The following is a 19,004-nucleotide window of genomic DNA, read 5'->3' on the forward strand; positions in this document are numbered from 1 at the left end:
GTATAAGAATAAAGGTTAGCACCGTATGTTACACCACTCCCTAAAGACTGAAAGGAAGAAACATAGAGAGATGTGGTTATAGAGAAACAGTGACAAAGAGGAAGTACAAAGAGGAAGGTAGACACCTGCTCGAGGTATGTGGATGGTGTTAGATGCGTCAGGGGAGAGGGGATGTATGAGGTGGCTCTGAGTGCTGGGGCAGAAAGGGCTTGTATCATGGGCACCAGAGTTCCATGACCCCAAGACTCCAACATCCCTGGTCCAAGCTCTGCAGAAGCCATTGGAATTGGACAGATGGGTATCCCTCATTTCTTCTGGAATTGTGAGGCTCAGCCTCATGTTCTGTCATGGAGAGGGATGTCTTGAGGGAGATTGTGCTGCTCTTTGGCAGGTATACTCCAAGTCTGCCCTGTGGGGAGGTGTCCTGGGGCCATCTCTCTCACTGCCCCAGGCCCTGTTGGATTTCCCCCCTCCCCCACCAGCTGGTCTTCCTCAAGTTCTGAACCCAGGCATCAGGCATCATGTTGTCCCCAGGTCCTTATGTCTGTACCTGGCAGAGGTGGACTGCTGATATTGATTTAAAAAACTTGACAATAAGGTCCATATCCTCCCTCTGGGACTAGCGGTGTGCATCCCAATCGTGGGTTGCTATCCTCCTGTCCACAACTAATCTGAGGATTCCAGAAGGTAGGTGAACACTCTAAAACACTCTAGTCTTCTCTTACATCAAATTCAAAGACATTTTCTTGTCCCAACTTTCTTTCAATGCTGAAGAGATGGCAATTAGTAATTGAAGGCATAATGGTCCTATAGGATATTTACCTATATGACTGGTGGACATTATGTCATCCATCCTTGTCCCTAAAGAACATTTCATTGGAAATATTAGCCAAGGATACATACTGTAAATTCACAACTGATGTGTAGCTCCCTGTAAGTTGCATTCTGACCTTGTCACATATGTGTCATCAAAGATATTATTAGTGACTTTTCAGATAAGCTCTCCACATCAAGATGGTGATGTTAGAGAATCTGGTATAAATGGAATTTCACATATTCCAAATTAGGAATTATTTTTCATTTTTAATGGTTCTTTTTTCTTTTTTTTTTTTGAGAGAGCCCGAGCTGGGGAGGGGGGAGAGAGTGGGAGATACCGAATCTGAGGCAGGCTCGAGGCTCTGAGCTCTCAGGACAGAGCCTGACGCGGGGCTCAAACTCATGGACTCCAAGATCACAACTTGCATCAAAGTCCGACACTTAACCGACTAAGCCCCCCAAGGGCCCCAGGAATGATAGTTTATTGGCAAAGAAGGAGAAATTAAAAATAGTGTAAAGGATGTCTATTTTTAATTGAAATATTGTTCACACATTTGTTGTATGAGTTTTAGGCATACATTGTAGTCATTCCATATGTCTATGAATTATATTGTACTTAAGCACAAGTGTAGCTATCCTGTGAAAGCATGCAACAGTATTATTACAGGATTGACTCCATTCCATTGGCTGTCCCTTGTATCCCTAGGACTGATTCATTCCATAGCTGTCGCCGGTATCTCTCTCAAAGGTGTTCATTCTTTATCTAACCAAAGTATTTTGGTGGTAAACACAATTATCACTTGCTCAGCAAGTGTAAATTGGCGGTCTATTTTTCTGTGAACATTGCTTAAACCATTACAAATGATGTCATTACGTTAATAAAGTCGGTTTCATTCTTCACTCACAAGAAAGGAGAAGGAAAAGATTTCTTTGTGTCCCAGGCCCTGTCATTAAAACCTTTCCCACTGTGGAGAACAGGTTTAGTTGCCCAGGCACCTTCAGTGTCTCAGCTGAGCGACCAGGGCCTTCCACATTGCAAAAATTCCCATGATGGCCAACAGAGAGAGCTCGAGCACCACAGACCCGGAGAGGAGAGTTCCTCTGCCCAGGCAGTGATGGCCAGCAGAAGGCGCACCATCGGCTTTTCTGACCCAGGGCACCTGAGAGCAGGGAGGGCTTTGATTGCTCCCAGAGTACTCAGGGCCTCTGCCGCTGCCTCAGTACAGAGAGCAGAGCTGCATTTCCAGCAGGTTGTGCCGCCCGCCCCAGGGGAGATCTTGGGAGCTTTGTAGCAACTTGGCATCTCCTGAGTCGCCAGAGAGAATTTGTCTTATTGTACTGAGTGCTGAGGAGTGGGCGCTGGGTGGCTTCCCTGGGCAAGGTGGTTGCTGAGATGCACAGGCCCTTGCATTTTCTGGGCTGTTCCCGTGTTTCATTCCTCCCCTTCCTGGACAGTATTTGAACAAGACATATTTTACTAAAGGTCTTGTGGATTGCGGAGTCCCACGACATCACCTCATCGATGCAGTCGATGGTTTCTTCCAGATTCAGGCTTGTTTCCGGGAAGAAACCCTGACAGAAATTCAGAAGAACAGGAGCTGCATTCCATTAGGACATGAATACATGAAATACTCGTCTTGGGAACTCCTAGAAGAATGAGCTGGGACCCACTTTCGAGTCCTGCTAGAACCAGTGACCGAGGTAAGGGCACAAACTGTCCCCCACATCGTACATGCCTTTTAAAAAGTTTCATGGTTATTTTTCCAACCTAATTAAGTGATTGCAAACTACAGAAAACCTGGTAGATACCTGTCATTAACGTACATTATCTTTAATTTAAATTGCAGTGAGTAAAGATACAGTGTAGTATTAGTTTCAGGTGTAAAATATAGAGCAACCCTTCCACACGTCATCCGGTGCTTATCCCAGGTGCACTTCTTAATCCCCAGCAGCTGTTTCACCCATTCCCCACCTTGCTCTGGAAGCCCTCAGTTTGTTTCCCAGTTAGAGTCTGTTTGTCACTGTCTTCCCCCCCCCCCGCTTTGTTTTGTTTTATTTCCATGTGTTAGTGAAATCATCTGGTATTTGTCTTTGTCTGAAGGGTTATTTCACCCAGGATAACATTCTCTCGCTCCATCAAGCTCATGGCAAATGACAAGATTTCATGTTTTTACGGCCTAATAATATTACATTCCATAGACCACATCTCAATTTATTCATCAGTTGATGGATGCTTGGATAGTTTCTATAATTTGGCTGTTTTAGAAAATGCTGCTGTAAACATCATGGTGCATGTATCCCTGTTAAGATTTTGTATTCTTTGTAGAAATGCCTTGTAGTGAAATTGCTGGATCGTAAGTTACTTCCATTTCCAATTTTTTTTTTTGAGAAATCTCCATAATGTTTTCCAGACTGGCTGCACCAGTTTGCATTCCTACCCACAGTGCAAGAGGGTTATTCTTTCCCCACATCCTTGGCAACACCTGCTGTTTCATCCTTCATTGATTTTGGTCATTGTGACAGATGTGATGTGTTATCTCATTGTACTTTTGAATTGTATTTCCCTGAAGATCAGTATTGTTGAGTATTTTTTCATGTGTCTCTTGGCCAGGTATATGTCTTCCTTCGGGAAATGTCCATTTGTGTCTTCTGCCCATTTTTAATCAGATTTCTCATTGTTTGGGTGCTGTATAACTATATATTTTGGGCACTAACCCTTTATCTGATGTCGTTTGCAAATATCATTCTGTAGGTGTTTTAGTTTTGTTGATTATTTCCTAGGTGACGGAAGGTTTTAATTTTTATGAAGTCTCATTATTTTTGCTTGTGTTTCCCTTACCTCTAGAGATATATCTACAAAGACATTTGCACAGGCAATGTCAAGTAAGATACTACTCGTGTTATCCTCTGGGATTTTTATGGTTTCAGGTTTCACATATAGGTCTTTATCCGTGTTGGATTTATTTTTGTGTATGTTGTAAGAAAGTGGTCCATTGTAGTTTTTGTTTTGTTTTGCAGGATGCTGTCCAGTTTTTCCAAAACCATATGTTGAGCCTTTTTTTTTAAGTTTATTTACTTGTTTTTGAGAGAGAGCATGCAGAAGAGGGGCAGAGAGAAATGGAGACAGAGAATCCCACGCATGCTCTGCACTGCCCTGAGATCATAACCTGAGCTGAATTAACAATCACATGCTTTGTTGACTGAGCCACCCCTGTGTCCCAAGACTATCTTTTTTTCCATTGGATGTTCTTTCCTGCTTTGTTGAGAATTAATTGACCATATAGGTGTGAGTTCATTTCTGCGTTTCTCTTCTATTGATCTATGCCTCTGTGTTTTGTTGTTGTTGTTTTGTCAGTACCATACTGTTCTGATCAGTACAGCTTTGTATTATAACCTAAAGTCTGGAATTGTGATGTCTCCAGCTTTGCTTTTCTTCTACAAGTTTGTTTTGGCTGTTTGGGGACTTTTGTTATTCCATACAAATTTTGAGATCATTTGTTCTTGTTCTGTCACAAATGTTTTTGTTAGTGTGATAGGGATTTCATTATATGTGTAGATTCTTTTGAGGCGTGTAGACATTTTAACAGTATTTTGTGCTTCCCATCCATGAACATGAAATGTATTCCATTTCTTTGTGTCCTCTTCCATTTCTTTCATCAGTGTTTCATAGACTTTAGAGTACAGGTCTTTCAATTCTTTGGTTAGGTTTATTCCTGGTTTCTTGTGGTATTTGTGAGCCTGTCAATGGGATTGATCCCTTACTTTCTCTCTGTGTTAATTCATGATTTGTGTTAGAAATTCAATACATCTATGTTCCTTGATTTCTGTATATTATGACTCGTGGAATTCATATATCAATTCTAGCAATTTTTAAGGGAATCTTTCATACTTTTTATAGAACACATCATGTCAGTTCCAAATAGCAAAAGTGCTACTTCTTCCTTACCGATTTGGATGCCTCTTATTTCTTTTTGTTGTCTGAGTGCTGTGGTTAGGGTTTCCCGTACTATGTGGAATAACAGTGGTGAGAGGGGTCATCCCTGTTTTGTCCCTGACCTTGGAGGAAAATTTTTCAATTTTTCCCCATTGAGGATGAGATGAGCTGTGGGTTTTTCCTAGATGACCTTTATTACGTGCAGCAAGGTTGACTCTCAATGTGCTTTGCTGAGGGGTTTTATCATGAATGGATGTGACATTTTGTCAAATAGTTTTCCTGCATCTGTTGAAAGCATCGTATTGTTCTTATCCTTTCTCTTATTACTGTGGCACATCATGTTGATTGATCTGTGAATGTGGAACCACCCTTGCAGCCCAGAAATATATCCCACTTGATTATGGCAAATGATTCTATTAATGTATTGTTGACTTTAATTTGAAGGTATTTTAATAAGAATTTCTGCATACATAGTCATCAGGCTATTTGGCTGCAGTTTTATTTAAAAATTTTTTAACATTTTTTAAATGTTTATTTCTTTCCTTTGAGTACATAAAAGTGAGGGAGGGGCTCAGAGATAGGGAGAGAGAGAATCCTGGCCATGCCCCACACTGTCATGGCAGGATCCAACATGGGACTCGAACCCACGTACCTCAAGATAATGTCCTAATCCGAAATTAAGAGTTGGACAGTAAACAGCCCGAGCCACACAGGCGCCCCGCCAGTTTTCGGTTTTAGTGGAGGCTTTATCTGGTTTTGGTATCAGGGTAATGATGGCCTCATAAGATGAATTTATAAGTTTTCCTTCTTTTTTATTTTTCGTAATAATTTGAGGAGAATACATATTACCTCTTTCTTAAATGGATGGTAGAATTCATTAGTTAAACCATCTGGCCCAGAACTCTTGTGTTGGGGGGAGATTTTTTTTATTACTGATTTGATTTCTTTCTGTTTTCAGATTTTAGGTATCTTCCTGTTTCAGTTTGGTAGTTTGTGTGTTTCTAGGAATTTGTCCATTTTTCTCAGAGTGTCCAATTTGTTGCATATAGTTGTTCATAATATTAACTTCTAACTGTATTTTTGTGGTGTGGACTGTTATTTCTCCTTTCTTATTTGTGATTTTATTTATTGGAGTCCTTTCTCTCTTCTTACTGAAAAGTCTGCCTAGAAGATTTCATGTTGATTACTGTTTTCAAAGAACCAGCCCCTGGTTTCATTGATTTTGTCTAGTGTCTTTTTGGTTTGAATATCCCTTATTTCTGTCTGAATCTCTATTACTTCCTTTCTTCTGCTGTTCTTCTTCTGATATGTGACCTAGAATATGATCAATTCTGGAGAATGTCCCATGTGCACTTGAAAAGAATATGTACTCTGCCATTTTAGTATGGAGTGTTCTAAATATATCTGTTAAACCCGTCTGGTCCAGTGTGTCATTCAAAGCCATTGTTTCCTTGTTGATTTTCTGTTTACAGCTTCTGTCCATTGATGTGAGTGATGTGTTAAAGTCCTCTACTATCGTTATATTATAAAAAATGAGTTCCTTTATGGTTGTTGTTAAATATTTTATATACTTGGTGATCGCATGTTGGGTGCATCAAAATTTACAATCATTGGATCTTCTTGTTTCATTGTCCCCTTTAGTATGAGATAGCGTCCATCTTCATCTCTTGTTTTAGCTTTATTTATTTATTTATTTATTTATTTATTTATGTATGTATTTATTTATTTATTTATTTATTTATTTATTTATTTATTTATTTTAATTTAAGTCATAGTTGACATACAGTGCATTCTTGGATTTGGGAGTAGAATTTGGTGATTCATCCCTTACATACAATACCCAGTGCTCATCACAACAAGTGCTCTCCTTAATACTCATCCCACATCTAGCCCAGCGCTGACCCATTTCCCTCCATCAACCTTCGTTTTTTTTTCTCTAACATTAAGAGAGTCATGTGGTTTGTTACCACTCTTCTCGTTTCCTGCCCCCTTCCCATGTTTTCATCTGTTTTGTTTCTTCAATTCCACATGAGTGAAATCCTATATTTGTCTTTCTCTGATTGGCGTATTTCACTTAGCATAATACATTCTAGCTCCATCCACATCATTGCAAATGGCAAGATTTCATTCTTCTTGAAGTTGAGTTATATTTCTTTGTATATACATATGTTTGTATATATGAACGTACACATATGTACATATGTATATATGCGTATACATACATACACACCACAACTTCTTTATACCTTCATCAGTTGATGGATACTTGGGCTTTCTCTATAATTTGGCTACTGTTGATAATGCTGCTATAAATACTGGGTTCATGAAATGTCACTATTAGGTATTTACCCAAAGGGTACCAAAATAGTCTCGGTTTTAAAGGTTATTTTGCCTGATATAAGTATTGCTACTGGCTTTCTTTTGACATTATTGGCATAATAAATGTTTCTTCATTCCCTCACTTTAAATCTGAAGGTGACTTAAGTCCAAATAAAGCTTTGTAGGCAGCATCTAGATAGGTGTTGTTTTTGTTTGTTTGTTTGTTTGTTTGTTTTGTCCATTCTGACGCCCTATCCAATGTCTTATGATTGGAGCATTTAGTCCATGTACATTTAGAGTGATTATTAATAGGTATATATTTAGTGCCATTCTACTAGTTGTTTTGCCATTCTTTCTTGATGTTTTCTCTGATCCTTTCTTATCTGTAACACTTTTAGTCCTAGATTTCCTCTCAAAGAGCCCAATTTAAATATTCTTTTCTTTTGACTGGTAGTACATTTCTTTACTTCTTTTTAATATTTCTTTTTTTTAAATTTAAGCCCAAGTTAGTTACTTTATAGTGGAATACAGTTTCAGCAGTAGAATTTAGTGATCCATCAAGTACAAAATATACCCAATACTCATCCCAAGTGCGCCCGTAATGCCCATCACCCATTTAGCCCATACCCCTATTCAGTAACCCTCCTGGAACCCTGAGTTTCTTCTCAGTATTTCAGAGTCTCTTATCGTTCGACTCCCTCTCTGTTTGTATCTTATTTTTGCTTTCCTTTCACTACGTTCATCAGTTGTATTAAATTCGACAGATGAGAGAAATCATATGATGTGTGTCTTTCTCTGACATATTTTGCTTAGCATAATCAAGTCTGGTTCCATCCATGTTGTTTCAAATAGCAAGATTTCATTCTTTTTGACCGCGGAGTAATATTCCATTGTATGAATATACCACATCTTCTTTATCCATTCATCTGTCAATGGTCATTTGGGCTCTTTGCATAATTTAGTTATTGTTGATCATGTTGCTATAAACATTGCAGTGCATGTGCCACTTCGACTCAGTGTTAGTGTATCCTTTGGATAAATACGTAGTAGTGCAATTGCTGGGTCCTAGTGTAGTTCTATTTTTAGTTTTTCTGACAAATCTCCATACTATTTCCAGAGTGTCTACACCACTTTGCATGCCCACCAGCATTTCAAAAGCGTTCCCTTTCTCTGCATCCTTGCCAACATCTGTCTTTTTCGGAGATGTTAATTTTAGCCATTCTGACAGGTGTGAGGGGATATCTCATTGTGGTTTCGATTTGTATTTCAGTGATGACAAGTGAGATTGAGCATCTTTTCATGTGTGACCAATCTGGATGTCATCTTTCTTAAAGTGTCTGTTCACGTCTTTTGCCCATTTCTTCACCGGATTATTTGGTTTTTGGGTGTTGAGTGTGATAATTGTTTATAGATTTTGGATACTAAGCCTTTATCTGATATGTCACCTGCAAATATCTTCTCCCATTTCGTTCAGTGGCCTTTCAGTTTTGCTGATTGTGTCCTCTGCTGTGCAGAAGCTTTTTATCTTGAGGTCCCAATAGTTCTTTTTGGTTTTTATTGCCCTTGCTTTGGGGACATGGCAAGCAAGAAGTTGTTGTGGCCAGGATCAAGGAGGTAGATTGCTTGTTTTCTCCTCTAGGATTTTGATGGTCCCTTTCTTACATTTATATCTTTCATCCATTTTGAGGTGTGTGTGTGTGTATGTGTGTGTGGTTTAAGAACACAGTCCAGGTCCAAACTTCTCACTGTCCAGTTTTCCCGGTACCATTTGCTGAAGAGACTTTTGTTTTTCCATTGGGTATTCTTTCCAGTGTTATCAAAGATTACTCGGCCATATGTTTGAGGGTCCATTTATGGGTTCCCCATTCCGTTCCATTGATGTCTGTGTCCGTTTTTGTGCCCGTACCATACTGTCTTGATGATTGCGGTTTTCTAATACACCATAAAGTCCAGATTTTAATGTCTCCAGCTTTGTTTTCTTTTTCAACATGACTTTGGCGATTTGGGGTCTTTTCTGGCTCCCTACAAATTTGAGGGTTGTTTGTTCTAGTTCTGTGAGGAATGCTGGTGTGATTTTGATAGGGATTGCATTGAATGTGTCGATTGCTTTGGGTAGTATTGACATTTTAATAATATTTGTTCTTCTCATCCATGAGCATGGAATGTTTTTCCGTTTCTTTGTGTTTCTTCCATTTCTTTCATAGATGTTGTATGGTTTGTTCCTTTATTTTTTTTATCTTTGTTTACTTTTGAGAGAGAGAGGGAGAGAAAGAGAGAGCACATGAGCAGGGGAGGGGTAGAAAGAGAAAGAGAGGGAGACACAGACTCTGAAACAGGCTCCAGGCTCCGAGCTGTCAGCACAGTGCCCATCACGGGACTCAGACCCACAAATGCGGGATCATGTCCTGAACTGAAGTCGGCACTTAACTGACTGAGCCACCCAGGTGCCCCTCTATTGTTTTAAGTGTAATGATCTTTTACCTCTTTGGTTATGTTTATCCCTGGGTATTTGATGGTTTTCAGTGCAGTTGTAAAGTACATCAATCCTTGATTTCTCTCTGCTGACTCATTATTGGTGTATAGAAATGCAGTCAACTTCTGTATATTGATTTTATATCCTGAGACTTTCCTGAATTCCAGTATCAGTCCTAACAGTTTTTCCATGGAGTCTTTTGGATTTCCTTGGAAAGCATCATGTCTGCGAAGAGGGAAAGTTTGACCCTCCTTGCCAATTTGGACGCCTTGTATTTCTTTTTGTTGTCTGCTTGCTGAGGTTAGGACTTCCAACAGTTTGTGCAATAACAGTGGTGAAAGTGGACATCCCAGTCGTGTTCCTGACCTTAGGGGGAAAGCTCTCAGTTTTTCCTCATTGAAGAAGGTATTAGTTGTGGGACTTTCGTATCTGGACATACTGATATTCAGACAAGATCTTTCTATCCTTCCTTTCATGTGTGCTTTTTTTTCATCAAGAAAGGATGCTGCATTGTGTCAAATGCTCTTTCTGCATCTATTGAGAGGATCATATGGTTGTTATCCTTTCTTTTCTCAATGTGATGTATCACATCAGTTGATTTGCAGATATTGAATTGGTGGTGCATCCCAGAAATAAATCCAATTCATTGTGGTGAATAATTATTTGTATGTATTGTTGGATCCGGTTCGCTACTTTGTGTTGAGAATTTTTGCATCCAGGTTCATCAGGGAAATTGGTCTGTAGTTTCCTTTCTGGTGGGGTCTTTGTCCAGTTTGGACTCAAGGCCAAGCTGGCCTCATAGAATGAGTTTGGAAGTGTTCCTTCCATGTCTCTAGCCATGACCTTATCTTGTTCTTTCATTTGGGATGCATTCTTCTTGTCTTGGCATTTTGGCTGAGTATTTGCCTTCTCTGTGTTACAAAAGCTCATTATGTTAGCTGCCTGTGAGATGAATGGCTTTATGAAATGGAGGTCATCTAGTGTCCAGGGCCTGACACATCAGGGAGTGTCTGTGGTGTGTGTTGCGTACATTGTTTTGTGTTCTGGCTGCACTTTCCTTCAGGCCAGTTGTATGGACAATGTATGGTCTTTGGCCAGAATGTGCTGAGTTTTATCTAGGTCAGCTCCGATCTGCTTCTTAAATGAGACTTGAAATGACTGCCACTCGAAGTGAAGCTCTGCAGAACTGTCTGGTCAAGAGAGGTGGTGTGGTCATGAGCTTCCGCTGGTCTTCTGGGGAAGGGGACACCTCCATTGGGACTTAGGCAAGCCTGATTGACCTAGAAGTCCAGTCTCACCAGAGCACAGGAATGTGGGGTTGGTGTAAGCATCTTAGGTAGCCAGTGTGGGGATGACATTGTTTCCAGCAGATGGCTCTGTGTTTATGCTGTGGGGAAGAGGAGGAAAATGGTCCCACACACCTCCTCTGTCCTACCTCCTTTGTCCCCTTGTTGTGAACACTGCCTCTCAGGGATGCTCTCCATGATGAGTGTATAATTGCCCCACTGTTTGCACCAGGCGATGTACAGGTCACTGTTTCCATACCATCTGCCTGTAAGTAGTTTGCTGCCTTCTCTCAAGGATTAGACCAGTGCCCTCAGGGCTGTATCCCAGCCAAGCCTGCTAACCTTTGAAACTCCACATTCTCGGGGTCTGGATCGCTTGGTTAAGTGTCCAAGTCTTGATCCTGGCTCAGATCATGACCTCGTGGTCATGGGCTTCTCTCTCTCCCTCTATTCCTGCCCCTCCCTTGCATGTGCTCTCTTTCTCTCTCCCTCTCTCAAAATAAATAAACTTAAAACAAATTTAGTGGCATGGAATACCTTATTTAGGCGAGATTTCCTCCTTGAGGGAATGGCAGGGGTCTATCAGGTAAATTTCCAGCAATGACTAGGAATTTCATTGCTGACTGGTTAAAGGTTACATTCCTACAGGAATGAATTTAGGGTTAGTGACATGAGGCCTTAATGTAAGTAACTCCATGATGGTCCTGTGAGTTTTCTTTACATTCCAAACCCATATTTTTGCACATCTTTTTTTTTTATTAAAAATATAACCCTAAGTATGCTGGCCCGATGATCATATCCTGTAAATCTGTGACCATCTCCTAATCATAGATGGAGATCAACTCTGTGGCTCTAAGATTTTTGTGACTCTAAATTATATTGATGTATGTTACTAAGGTCTTTGTGAGTCTAGGTTACTGCTGGCCCCCTGAAATCTTTGACCGAGGGACACCCAGCCAGGTTTCTGAGCCATCACTTAGGCACAGAAGCACCCTTTCCAAGTCACCTCTTCCTAAAGCGTGTCTTTCCCTCTGGTACTTCTGGGTCTTACCCTTTTGCAGATCACATGCTGTGATGGACATCCCCTCATGAAAACCTGTCAAGGTGGACGAGAGAAACCTGCTTGCCTGTGACTGCCACTTTATGGTCACATCTTTTCCTTCTGAAACCCCTTGAACACCCTATCATTCTTCCAGCCTTTGAACATCTCTTCGATTTGAAAATATTTCATTCTCTTGTATTCATGCTAAAAAATATGTGTGAAAATATTAAAGCAAGGGTTCTTTACAATAAGTGAGCCAGTCACAATGATCCATCTGGCCGTGTGTACGTATGTTTTCTTTTTTGGACACTGTTCAGGCATGATGTGAAGTACATCCTGTAAAATCTGAGTATCATTCATTATCTAGGATAACCGCCTTTATGGAAAGCCATTTAATGACATGTTCATTCCAGATCCGAAAAACACTTAATTTACATACCACATAATACAGTGGTGTCTACATATGTTATTACCTTAAAATATGGAAAGTGGATGTTTCTATGAAGTGTATATCATACATTGAGTTTTCTGTACCATGAATGCTATTATTTAAATTACACAATAGTAAGAACAAAAAGAATAGGTACATGGCCATCACTAGTAACTAAGACTAGAACTAGTCATATAATATTAGGTGTTGAAAACATAAAACCATGATTACTAATAATCTTTTCAATCGTGGTGGGTTTCTAGTTACCAGAAAAATTGGGAAGATATTATTGAGTCTCCACATACATCAGAGTGTTTTCTGACTATTGATGTCCTCTAAGTTGATACATGATCACAATCAATATCCCAAAGAGATATGGTACTATTAACTAACTTTGTATTTGTATTCAGAATGCTTCGGTTTTAAACTCTTCTGTCCCAGACTCATCCCAGCTGGCACATGACAGTCATCCTGTCTCCTTCGGCTTCACTTGGCCATGGCGATTTTTAGATTTTTCCATATTTTTCATAATCTGCAAAGTTTTGAGGGTACGTTTGTAGAATGTATTTTGTAGAATGATCCTTGGTTGGGATATGTCTAACGTTTGTTCAAATGCTTAGGCTGACTACTGTGTTTTGGAGCAGAAGATCCAGAGGCATAGTTCCATCCATAATTATCACTTCACATAAAGTTTGTTTACTCTGAAGATTTGGGTCTTTTGTGGTTCTGTACAAATTTTAGGACCGTTCTAGTTCTATGAAAAATGTTGTTGCTATTTTGATGGCGATGGCATTAGTTGTGTCAGTTGCTGTGGGAAGTATAGACATTTCCATGAAATTTGTACGTCCGATCCATGAGTATGGAATATCCTTCCATTTTTTTGTGTCATCTTGTATTTCTTTCATCACTGTTTTATAATTTTCAGAGTATAGGTCGCTCACCAGCTTGGATAGATTTATTCATAGATACCTTATTATTTGGTGTACAACTGTAAATGGGACTGTTTTCTTAATTTCTCTCTCTACTGCTTCGTTATTGTCTAGAAATGCAACAGATTTCTGTACAATGATTTTGTATCCGGTGACATTGCTGTATTCATTTATCACTTCTAGCAGTTATTGGGTGGACTCTTTAGGGTTTTCCATATATATAGTGTCATGTAATCTGCAAAGTGTGAAAGATTCACTTCTTCCAGATTTGGATTAGTTTTTCTTTTCTTTTCTTTTCTTTTCTTTTCTTTTCTTTTCTTTTCTTTTCTTTTCTTTTCTCTTTTCTTTTTTTCTTTTCTTTTCTTTTACTTTAATTTACTTTATGTTGTTTTGTTTCGTTTTGTTTTGTTTGATTTATCTGCTGGCTATACCTTGGACTTCCAATGCTATGTTTATTAAAAGTGGTAAGAGTAAACATCCTTGTGTTTTCCCTGACCTTATAGGAAAAGCTCTCAGATTTTCTCCATTAAGGTTGATTATAGCTGCAGGGTTTTCATAGAAAACATTTATTGCATTGATGTATGTTCCCTGTAAACCTACTTTAGGGGGTTATAATCATGAATGGATGTTGTAGTATGTCAAATGCTTTTTCTTCATGTATTGAAATGACCGTATGGTTCTTTTCTTTTAAAGTTTATTAATTTTGAGAGAGACAGAGTGTGAGCAGGGAAGGGGCAGAAAGAGAGTGGGAGACACAGAGTTCGATGGAGGCTCTTGGCTCTGAGCTTTCAGCACAGAGTCCGATGTGGGACTTGAACTCACGAAGCATGGGGTCATGACCTGAGCTGATGTCGGACTGCTAAAGGATTGAGCCACCCAGGTGCCCCGATCATATGGTTCTTGTCCTTTCTCCTGTTGATATATTGTATCACATTGATTGATTTGCAAATACTGAACCACCCTTGCAACTTGGGAATAAATCCCACTTAATTGTGGGATATATTTATAGTTGTTATATCTCCTTTTGGACTGTACCCTTTACTGTTATATAACGTCCTCCTCTGTCTCTTGTTATGTACTTTAAGCGTATTTTTTCTGATACAAGTATTGTTACTCTAGTTTTTTTTTTTTCATCTGTTCTTACACCCTATGTCTCTAGATTGGAGCGTTCATTCCATTTACCTTCAAAGAAATGATTGCTATGTATGTATGTATGTATGTATGTATGTATGTATGTATGTATTGCCATTATATTACCTGTTTTCTTGTGGTTTCTAATGATTTTCTCCGATCCTTTCTTGTCTGTCTTTCATGTTTTGCTTATTTTCTTTAGTGAAGTATTTTAATTTATTTATCTTTATTCTTAGCATATTTGTGACTGGTTTCTGATATATGGTTACTGCTGGGTTATGTATATAACCTCTTCTGCGTTTAGCAGTTTGTATTAAGCTGATGGTCATTTACCTTGGAACCCATTATTTTCTCCTCCCTAGGTTTTTGGTAGATGTTATTATATTTCAAATCCATATCTCTGAGTTCCTTAACTATTTTTTACAAAAATATTCATGTTTTACTTGATTTGTGTCTTCTACCTCCATACTGTCACTGTTGGTCTCCCCTTTCCACTCAAAGAGTCCCTCTTCATATTTCTTGCAGGACTGGTTTAGTGGTACAAACACCTTTAGTTTTTGTTTGGGAAAGTCTGTGTCTCCTTCCATTCTGAATGATAGACTTGTTGGATAGAGTATTCTTGGCTGCTAATTTTTCCATTCAGCACTTTGAATATGTGATGTCACTTGCTTCTCGCTTGCCAAGTATCTGTTCAGAAATCTGGTAGCTAGCCTTATGGGTCTTCCCTTCTAAGTGAAGGTCTCTTTGTGTTGCTGCATTTAAGAGTTTTTCTTTATTGTCACTGTAATTTGCAAGTTTGCTTACAATATGTCTGGATGTTGGCCTGATTTTCTTCATTTCGATGTGAATTCTCTAGCCTCCCGGATGTGGACGTTTGTTTCCTCCCCCAATTAGGGCATTTTTCAGCTATTGTTTCCACAAATAAATTTTCTGCCCCCTTTTCTCTTTCTTCTGCGACTCCTACAATATCAATATTGTTATCTTTGCTGTAGTCACTGAGTTCCCTTAGTCTCATCTCACGTTGCAGAATTCTGTTCTCTCTCTTTGGTTCAATGTGATTCATTTCCATTACTCAGTCTTCGAGGTCGCTGGTTTGCTCCTCTGCTTCTTCCATCCCTTTGTTAGTTCCAGCAAGCGTGTCTCTCCTTTATTGTGTCCTCAATGTCTACTGTACTATTTCTTATCTCTAGTCAGGGGTCTCACTCTTCTACTCATTTCACAACTCTAATGAGTATCCTTACGATCATTGCTTTCAAATCTGTATCAGGTATGTTACCTACATCTCTTTGGCTTAGATCTCTGGCTGTGACTTTCACTAGGTCTTTCATTGTGGAAAAACATCTCTGTGTGTCCATTTTGTCTGTCTCTCTGTCTCTGTTTCTCTGTGTTAAAAAAGTCAGCTGTACCTTCTGCTCTTGAAACTAATAACGTTATGAAGAAGAGGTCCTGGAGAACTCAGCAGTGCACGTCTCCGTTTATAGGACCTGGACCTTCAGGAGGCTATCGTATGGGTACTGTTCACAGCCTGCTGTTGTGTCTGGGTTACTTTTCCTTTTAGTGCAGGTGTCTGCACTGATTGCATGCTGTTGTGGGCTGTGCTTCGTCTCATTGGTTTTAGTGGGACCCAGGCAGGCCAGCTGTGGGGTGGTATGCCCGCTGGATAACTTGGGCACAGGGCAGGAGTGTTAGCAAAATTTCACAGGGCTACAAGTCCTATGCCAGATTTCCCGATGTCCTTTGTTGGCTGGGGGCTGTGGACCAGCGGTGGAAGCTAGGGGCTTGAGGATATGCACAGAGCATGTCTGTGCCTGGGGACATGTGGCTTAGTGAGACAGATGAGGGTGCCTGGATATGTACAGCTGGGTGAGGTGCAGATGTGCACAGCATGTTGTGGCAGCTATGCATGCAGCTTGTCAGACAGGGTGCCCTTGTGGTTTGAAAAATGTTTGGCCTGAGACCAGCAGGCTTGGTTTGGTGAGTCCCCTAGTGAACCCTTGGGACTGGCACACTGCTAATGGGTTAGTTAGCAAGTGTCTGTGCAGCCTCACCCTCTTGTGGGTGCTTCTATGCTTATTCTGGGAGGCTGGGGGAGAAGAATGGTGCCTGTGAGCTCCCTCGTTGTTGGAGAAGTCCTCCAACACACTCCGGAATCAGCATGAATACATCTGTCTCCTGTTCCCTCAGCATTGTGCAACATGCCATGTTTACATTGCCTCTCTACACACGCAGGGATCTGGCTATCACTAATCCTCCTGGATCTCCCAGTGCTGGGTCATTTGACCTCCAAAGCTCCTGTATATGAACACAAAGGCATTCAGCCCCTCTAAGTTCTAATGCCCAATGTTATGGAGATTAGTCTTCCCTGTATGACCTCCCTGGTGTGGGGCTCACTTTTTCTGCCCCTTCTGCAGGCAGACAGCCTCCACCTTTCTGACATTCCTAACCTTTCTGATGCAGCTTCTCTCTACTTCGGTGTGGAGTTTGTTCTGCCAGTCTTTGGATTGCTCTTTGGTTCATGGACTTGGATGTGGATGTTATGCAGTTGAAAACATGGGACAGGGTGAGCTCAGGGTCCTCTTACTTTGCTATTATTAATTTTTTAAATGTCTTATTAGTTTGGATTTTTGAGACATGGGAAGACAGACTCATATCACACATGTACTTCAGGATTGGAAAGGAACTTTCCCACATTTGCTTCTATTATTTTATGTTTTGAAACTCTCTTTAATGAGGTATAATTACATATAACAAACCTCAAGTTAAAGGGTATACTTTGATGAGATTGAGGGTACAGGACCATGGGTACAGCACCATGAAATCATATGGTTTCTCCCTAAACCTTCCATCATGATCCCTTTGTGTCTAATGCTAATGTTGCTTTTGAAGTAAGGACTACTTTTTTTTTCCCCACGTTTTCACATATTGCGCAAGTGTCTGAAAACTGGCATTGAGGTATCTCCTTTTCCGATAGTCTATATTCCCATAAGTTTTGCAATCGGTTTACCTTTGGACTTTTGCTTCTATTGTATCTCTCTGTATGTTCACATACTCTCGTTGCAATACTTTAATGATGAGGTCTTCATCATCGCTTTAATTTTCACTAAATGGTATGAGCTGCAGTTCCACTTATGACAGAATGCACAGGCTTCCTATGATATGTATTCAAGAGCAAGGCAGATATCCTGAGCACTTGAGCTGAGAATGTCACCCTGTCTTTTTGCCGGCCCTCTTCCCTTCCCTGCGAGACAAGAATCTCCTTTTGTTCACACAGAAATGTGGGTGAAGTCAGTAGAAAACATTGCCTTCTCTCCTCTTCCCTTTATCTCTCAAAATCCTTGCCACTATCTTCTGCCTTTCCCTTTCTCTGGCTCAATCTCCCAGGCCCACGGTTCCACTCCAGCCATGATCAGGGTGTCCTCCAGCTGCTGGCCTCTGCCCTGTCCATCCCTCAGTGAGAAATCTGGAGTAGGATTATGCATTTCACAGGACTGATCAAGAAATATGTGATCCTCAGAGACCTCCTGCACAAGGTTGCTGTCCGTGGAGACATGGCATCCTGAGGGAGGATCTGACTCCATGTGTGGCCTCCTCACTCATCTCCCACAGTCACTGCTGGTCCCTGATCCTTACCCACCATTAGAAATCAGCCATATGCTAGGGTCAGGTACCTGTCTATCTGACCCCAAGCACCAGGAGTCAGTGAATGTTTCTAAAATAAATGAGCAGAAGCACCCCATGCATCTAGATATAGGAAGTTACCATCACCCCAGAAAACTCTCTCGGGCTCCTCTGCAAAAAGGGCGATCTTGCTACTATCCTACATCACTGCAATTTCTGCTAGTTTGTTACCTGTGTGTATAGGAACCACACTGTGTATAGTCGATGGGGGGTGAGAGTAGGTCCTCCTAGAAGCAAACACTGAAACAGAGACAGAACAGTGAAAGTACTATTAAGGGATACTAAGAAAAACAAAGTGGAGAGCGCAGGGTTAGCAGAGAAAGCATGCAGGCAGATCTGACACATTTTTAAGATATATAATCACCATACTCTGTCACCTCACACAGTCCTCTTCAAATTTCAAAATAGTTGTCGTATAAGGCAGTGAGATTTACGAGATTTGGGGTTATTTCCCTATGGTCTTATGTTTTCCTACATGCATTCCCTCTTCGGTACTTAATCTGTGGCCTCAGATGAACACTTTAGTGTGGATGCATCTGCGAGTCTATATGTAATGGAATATGATTGTCTTCAGATCTCAGATGTAGAACTCTGATATACACATTCTCGTAATTATCTTTTTCTTTCTTTGTCTGGCAGGGCCTGAATCTTAATACAATAAGTGTGCCGTTGTCTTCTTTAAAGTGGCGATCCCCAATCCCTGGGCTGAGGCGTTAACCGTCTTAGTTTAATGAACTTCTGTGACCATCTTTTTTTGATGATCATTTGTTGGAGATATCTTAATTGAAACTGGGAGAAGGGTGAGTGGATATTTCCCAGACATTGTGCAGATGCATTCTGTATTCAATGTCTTCTTTTCATTATGTCCTTAGAAACAAATATTACCCCTCTTGCACAGATAACCCATCTCGGGCTCTGTGTAGGTCCCACTGAGAATTGGTATTCTGGCTGAGATAGCAGGAACAC

At 40.4% G+C, this 19,004-nt stretch overlaps 1 long non-coding RNA gene across 7 annotated transcripts in view; it reads left to right on the forward strand.

Moving 5' to 3' along the window:
• The first annotated feature begins 1,406 nt into the window (after positions 1-1,406).
• LOC123383711 overlaps positions 1,407-19,004 on the forward strand; it is a 44,600-nt gene continuing 27,002 nt past the window's right edge. For 4 of the 7 annotated variants that reach the window (XR_006593675.1, XR_006593677.1, XR_006593678.1 and 1 more), the window contains exon 1: positions 1,407-2,517. This is a non-coding gene — a long non-coding RNA (uncharacterized LOC123383711). Of the gene's footprint in view, positions 2,518-18,677; positions 18,839-19,004 lie in introns of all 7 variants that reach the window. The other 3 variants (XR_006593679.1, XR_006593676.1, XR_006593681.1) reach the window with 2 other exon arrangements.

This window comes from Felis catus, unplaced genomic scaffold (assembly GCF_018350175.1).
Source record: "Felis catus isolate Fca126 unplaced genomic scaffold, F.catus_Fca126_mat1.0 Un_scaffold_52, whole genome shotgun sequence".
In the NCBI taxonomy this organism is placed as follows: Eukaryota; Metazoa; Chordata; class Mammalia; order Carnivora; family Felidae; genus Felis; species Felis catus.